Source organism: Salmo salar, chromosome ssa02 (genome assembly GCF_905237065.1).
Source record: "Salmo salar chromosome ssa02, Ssal_v3.1, whole genome shotgun sequence".
In the NCBI taxonomy this organism is placed as follows: Eukaryota; Metazoa; Chordata; class Actinopteri; order Salmoniformes; family Salmonidae; genus Salmo; species Salmo salar.
This window is the reverse complement of record NC_059443.1, coordinates 31,550,418-31,556,604: the sequence shown is the minus strand read 5'-3', so window position 1 is coordinate 31,556,604 and position 6,187 is coordinate 31,550,418. Positions and strand designations below refer to the sequence as shown.

Genomic DNA, 6,187 nt, shown 5'->3' with positions numbered 1-6,187 from the left:
AAGTTTATTTTCTACTAGCCTAGCAAATAGTGTTATGGGGGAAGGGAGGGAGGGGGGGTATACAGCCTGGTTTTTGTCAAACGACACCAATCACAGGCCCAGCACAGCCCGCTACTCTACATAACCCCCAGCCTGCTCTCCGGCTCTGTAGAAGGCAACTGTTAGAATCTTTTAGATAGCACCTCCAAAAGTGCTGTGTGTGTATTGCGGTGGTTGACTGTGTTTTAAGTAATTGTGAGTATCAGGGTGGTTCCAGAGATTAACTGTCAAATGAGACTGCTAGTCTAGTCTGGTCCTAAAGGTAGAGTCTGTAAAAATTGACTATTTGTGCTTGGAATGATACAGAGAAGATTAGGATGACATGCATAACCGGAAGCGTTTCCAACTTTTCTCCCCCGGGGGGGGTAGATTTTTTTTCTTCTCCCAGACCTAAAACATTGTGTTTTCTGCATGCAGTGTGTGGTGGAGAAAGCAGGCACTCTTCTGGATGTTTGGTACCCTCTAGTGGTCATATTGGGTAAGTGCAACAGGACAGCTGAACTGAACCCAGACCAATTTAGACAGTAAATCACTGATTCCCAGACTAAACAACACCATATAATTGCAAACAGGCCGTGAGTTAATACATTTGTGACTCCCATCGGCTCTAACGTGTACCAGATCAAGTCCCCGATACACTCCTCTCCTTGGGTGGAGCTAAAATGCAAGGGCATTCTCCATGCAATTCGATAGATATTTATCTAGTCATGCCACCGGGCATAGTGGGTTCCCTGGCTGCTCAAACACGAATCCCCTCTTGGAGTCCCTGCCCCTCTCCCTTGGGTCCAGACAATTCTTTGTGGCCTCGTTATATGCGAGAGTGGCGTAACTGAGAGAATGCGATGTTATAATATTGTTTTCCAGTAGCCTAATTACGAGTGCAACTTAGAAATAACACACAGGCTATGAACAACATACCTTAGACTGTTCTCCTCTGTTTTTTACAAGGAATGAGTTGGGCTTTAGTTGTCTGTTCCCCTCTTTTCCTATTCGACCAAGATGTAACTGGAGGTCAAACCACACTTTCTGGACCAGACCCCTTGGTGTACTGGGATTCAGAGCCTGGAAGTTTTGGAGTTTTCAGATGACACTCCTAGGACATCATGTTACACAATGCATGCATTTTTTTGTTCGATAAAGTTCATATTTATATATAAAAACAGCATTTTACACTGGTGCGTGACGTTCAGAAAATATTTTCCCTCAAATGCTTCCGGTGATCAGCGCTACAATTTACAAAATTACTATTCGAAAACATTGTTAAAATGTAATATTGTCATTCAAAGAATTATAGATTAACATCTCTTGAATGCAACCGCATTGCCAGATTTAAAAATAACTTTACTGGGTAATCACACTTTGCAATAAACGAGGTGCTATGCTCAGAAAAATAGGCTAGGCGATACAGGTTAGCGCCATCTTGGAACCATCTAAAATCAAATATACTATTGTAAATATTCCCTTACCTTTGATTATCTTTATCAGAAGGCACTTCCAGGAATCCCAGGTCCACAACAAATGTAGTTTTGTTCGAAAAAGTTAATAATTTATGTCCCAATAGCTCCTTCTTGTTAGCGCGTTCCGAAGGCTACTCATAATGTACTGAAGCGCGGGACTTGTCGTCACGAATGTGCAAAAAATATTTATTTACGTTTGTTCAAACATGTCAAACGTTGTATAACAAATCTTTAGGGCCTTTTTCAATCAGAGCTTCAATAATATTCAAGGCGGACGATTGCATTGTCTTACTAAACGTTTCGGAACGAAAGGGTACCCACGGGCGCCCGCGTCGTAGTAATGGCCCTCCCCCTATGACCAACTTTCCAGGCCTCTCGTTCGGTCAGTTTCTACCGGAGAAGACTCAAACCACTTTGTAAAGACTTGACATCTAGTGGATGAATCCTAACTCATGGTGTGTTTCATAGGCAAAGTGTTGAAGGTGATTCCACAAATCAGATTTCCACTTCCTGCATGGAATCGTCTCAGGTTTTGGCCTGCCATATGAGTTCTGTTATACTCACAGACACCATTCAAACCGTTTTAGAAACTTTAGAGTGTTTTCTATCCAAATCTACTAATTATATGCATATTCTAGTTACTGGGCAGGAGTAGTAACCAGATTAAACCGGGTACATTTTTTATCCGGCCGTGCAAATACTGCCCCCTAGCCCCAACAGGTTAAACTCTTCCTTAGTGACAGTTTAAGTCAACAACTTTTTTTTCTTCTCTGCTAGCCAGCCCTCGAAGCAATGCACAGCCTAGTTTGTATTCTTAACTGTTTTTATTCATTGTGGCTTTACTCTCTAGGTCATTCAATGCAGTATCCCCCAAATCTGCATGCCTGGGTTTTATTGCCATCTCTTTTTCCCAATCATTCATAGTCATGCTGCCAGAAGATCAAAAGAAATGTTCCACTCATCCATTTTAGTTTTTGCAATCAAGTATTGATTTAGCCAGCTGACTGAAAAATATTTTGTATGTTGCTACTGTATGATAACCAGCTTAATTTGCGGTCTGTCTCGTTCGGACACATTCACTTTATATGGGACGGTGGAGATAGTGAGACGGTGAGAACTTGTTCTCAACTAGCCTACCTGGTTAAATAAAAAGATTGCAATTCAATATTGGAAACGTCAGAGAGACAGACCGGTTTATACAAATCTTTGCTGTTGAGAACTAAACGCTAGTCTAAAAGAAGTGGGAGATAATGTCTAGATGCTTTTTGTAGTGGAGATTAAGTTTATACATTGATGCTCCCCCGATTTGACCCCCCCCCCATCTCAACTGATATTTAACCTGCCCCCACCCAATGGACTGTAAGAGCTTAAGATGTTCACTGTACCCTGCATTTACATCTGCAACCCTGCTCATGTGACTAATAAACTCTCTGTGGCTCTGATAGGACTCGCCACTAGAGCGCAGCAACAGACAATAAAATGCAGCGATCATTTGTAGGCGTAGATGTTCTGTCAATGGCAATGCATTTTATGGTCTGTTGCTGCTCTCTAGTGGCAAGTCCTGGCAGTGCCACAGAGATGAGGTGAGTGTAGATCATGATGTAATGCAAAGACTGAAAACCAGCAGACACTCAAGCCTAGAGTAGTTGACTTTGCTTCATATGCTAGCAGCCTGTTTAGCTGGTTGGGCCAGACTGCACTAACAGCTGTGTGGTGGAGTGAGTGGCATGAGGTGTGGCCTTCTGTCTGTGAATTGGCAAGATCTGTTGTGATATGTAAATTACCTGTTGTCTCAAGGTGTGAGTAGGTAAGGCTCCATAGCTCAGTGGTTAGAGCACTGGTCTTGTAAACCAGGGGTCGCGAGTTCAATTCTCGCTGGGGCCTTGACTAAAGGGTCACATGTTTTAATCCAGTACATTCCCGATTTGTGTTAAATTCTGCTCCTCATGTATACATACCTTGTGAAGAATTACGTTGTTGTAGTAATTTGTCTCGTGTCAACAGAATAACCAGCACAGAAATTACATTTCTATCAGGTTAACATGTAACCATTTGACATTATCGATGCAAGCTTTCACAAACACCCAGAAGAACATTTAAACTTACTGTTACATTTTTGTGGCGAGTTACTGGGTTTTATGGCATCAGTCATTAGAGGTCGCCCGATTATGATTTTTCAACGCCGATACCGATTATTGGAGGACCAAAAACCGCAGATACCGATTAATCGGACGATTTTTTTATTTTATTATTATTATTATTTTATTTTTATTATTTTCTCTTTTTTTTATAATGACAATTACAACAATACTGAATGAACACTTATTTTAACTTAATATAATACATCAATAAAATCAATTTAGCCTCAAATAAATAATGAAACATGTTTGGTTTAAATAATGCAAAACAAAGTGTTGGAGAAGAAAGTAAAAGTGCAATATGTGCCATGTAAGAAAGCTAATGTTTAAGTGCCTTGCTCAGAACATGGGAACATATGAAAGCTAGTGGTTCCTTTTAACATGAGTCTTCAATATTCCCAGGTAAGAAGTTTTAGGTTGTAGTTATTATATTATTATAGGAATTATAGGACTATTTCTCTCTATACTATTTGTATTTCATATACCTTTGACTTTTGGATGTTCTTATAGGCACTTTAGTATTGCCAGTGTAAGAGTATAGCTTCCGTCCCTCTCCTCGCTCCTACCTGGGCTCAAACCAGGAACACATCGACAACAGCCACCCTCGAAGCAGCGTTACCCATGCAGACGAAGGGAAAAAACTACTCCAAGTCTCAGAGCGAGTGACGTTTGAAACGCTATTAGCGTGCACCCGGCTAACTAGCTAGCCATTTCACATCGGTTACACCAGCCTAATCTTGGGAGTTGATAGGCTTGAAGGGGTGGGTTTAATTTGTGGAACGTTCCAACAGGAATCTGTTCCAAAAAACGTAAAGTAAAAGGTTGCCAACCAACAACGCATACAAAGTAGCAACGCATACAAAGTAGCAACGCATACAAACCTACTAGCTGCCGAATAGGCATCAACTCACCACGTAGCTTATTCTTAATGTTTGTCCATAGGCAAACAGACATGTGAGGACAGACATTTTTCGGAATAAACGTGATGAGTGAAAAACGCAATGAAATAGACCACTCCCTACCCGGTATCTTATTCTGCCGCTATACAACTTTGTATGCGTTGTTTTTTGGAAACCTTGTTATTTACGAAGTTTTTGGAATAGATTCCTGTTGGAACGTTCCACAAATTATACCCACCCAGGTTGAAGTCATAAACAGCGCAATGCTTGAAGCACAGCGAAGGGCTGTTTGAATGAATGCTTACAAGCCTGCTGCTGTCTACCACCGCTCGGTCAGACTGCTCTATCAAATCATAGACTTAATTATAATATAATAAACACACAGAAATACGAGCCTTGGGTCATTAATATGGTCGAATCTGGAAACTATCATCTCGAAAACAAAAGATTTTTTCTTTCAGTGACATACGGAACCGTTCCGTATTTTATCTAACGGGTGACTAAGTCTAAATATTCCTGTTAGGCATTGATGTTTATGGTTAGGTACATTGGTGCAACGACAGTACTTTTTTCGCAAATGCGCTTGTTAAATCAACACCCGTTTGTCGAAGTAGGCTGTGATTCAATGAAAATTAACAGGCACCGCATCGATCATATGCAACGCAGGACACGTTAGATAAACTAGTAATATCATCAACCATGTGTAGTTAACTAGTGATTATGTTAGTTTTTTATAAGTCTAATGCTAGCTAGCAACTTACCTTTGCTTCTTGCTGCCCTCGCGTTACAGGTAGTCAGCCTGTTAATCCTTGTGGAGTGCAATGTAAGGCAGGTGGTTAGAGCGTTGGGCTGGTAACCGAAGGTTGCAAAAACGAATCCCCCCTGAACAAGGCAGTTAACCCCCGTTTCTAGGCCGTCATTGTAAATAAGAATTTGTTCTTAATCTGACTTGCCTAGTTAAATAAAGGTGTAAAAAAAAAAAATTAAAATTTGGCAAATCGGTGGCCAAAAATACCGATTGTTATGAAAACTTGAAATCGGCCATTCTGATTAATCGGTCGACCTCTATCAGTCATGGCTCAATGGTTAGTGCACTGGTCTTGTAAACCAGGGGTTGTGAGTTCAGATCGCGCTGGGGCCTTCCATGAGGGGTCATATGCTTCGGCCTGGCTGACGTGTGCTCCGGCAGCACTACACTGCCTACGTGTAGCCTAACATGCAGCCTTGTCTACACATTGCATTGGAGCAAAACAATGTGCGTATTAACCATAAATAACATACAACTGTTTTGCTTCTCAATGATCATTCAACGCCGCACGATTTGATGGACAGACAACACATCATTGAAATTCGGCAGAGTAGCCTACTGTTCCACCTGTGGGCAGATATATTTATTAACATCTTTAATGCCTAGGTCGGGAGCTGGGGTGGGGCGTGTGTGGAGCTTTGTCCCCAGGGGGAAGGGCCTTGCTTGAGAGACCAATGCAATCAATGTTGACATATGAGATGAATGTGTGGAATCTGTGGATGTCGTTGTATTTGATCATGTCACCACTACAGATTTGTTTTGTTTCTGCATTTTATTTTCATTGATCTTTTTCTGGTAGAGATCAATGTATATGGCAGTAGGAAAGCAGCCCTACTTGAGCATTTG

At 41.3% G+C, this 6,187-nt stretch overlaps 1 non-coding gene across 1 annotated transcript; it reads left to right on the top strand.

Annotated features, from left to right (window-relative positions):
- The first annotated feature begins 3,307 nt into the window (after positions 1-3,307).
- trnat-ugu (transfer RNA threonine (anticodon UGU)) lies at positions 3,308-3,380 on the top strand. Its single transcript has one exon. It is a non-coding gene; the product is annotated as a tRNA-Thr (tRNA).
- The last annotated feature ends 2,807 nt before the right edge of the window (positions 3,381-6,187 follow it).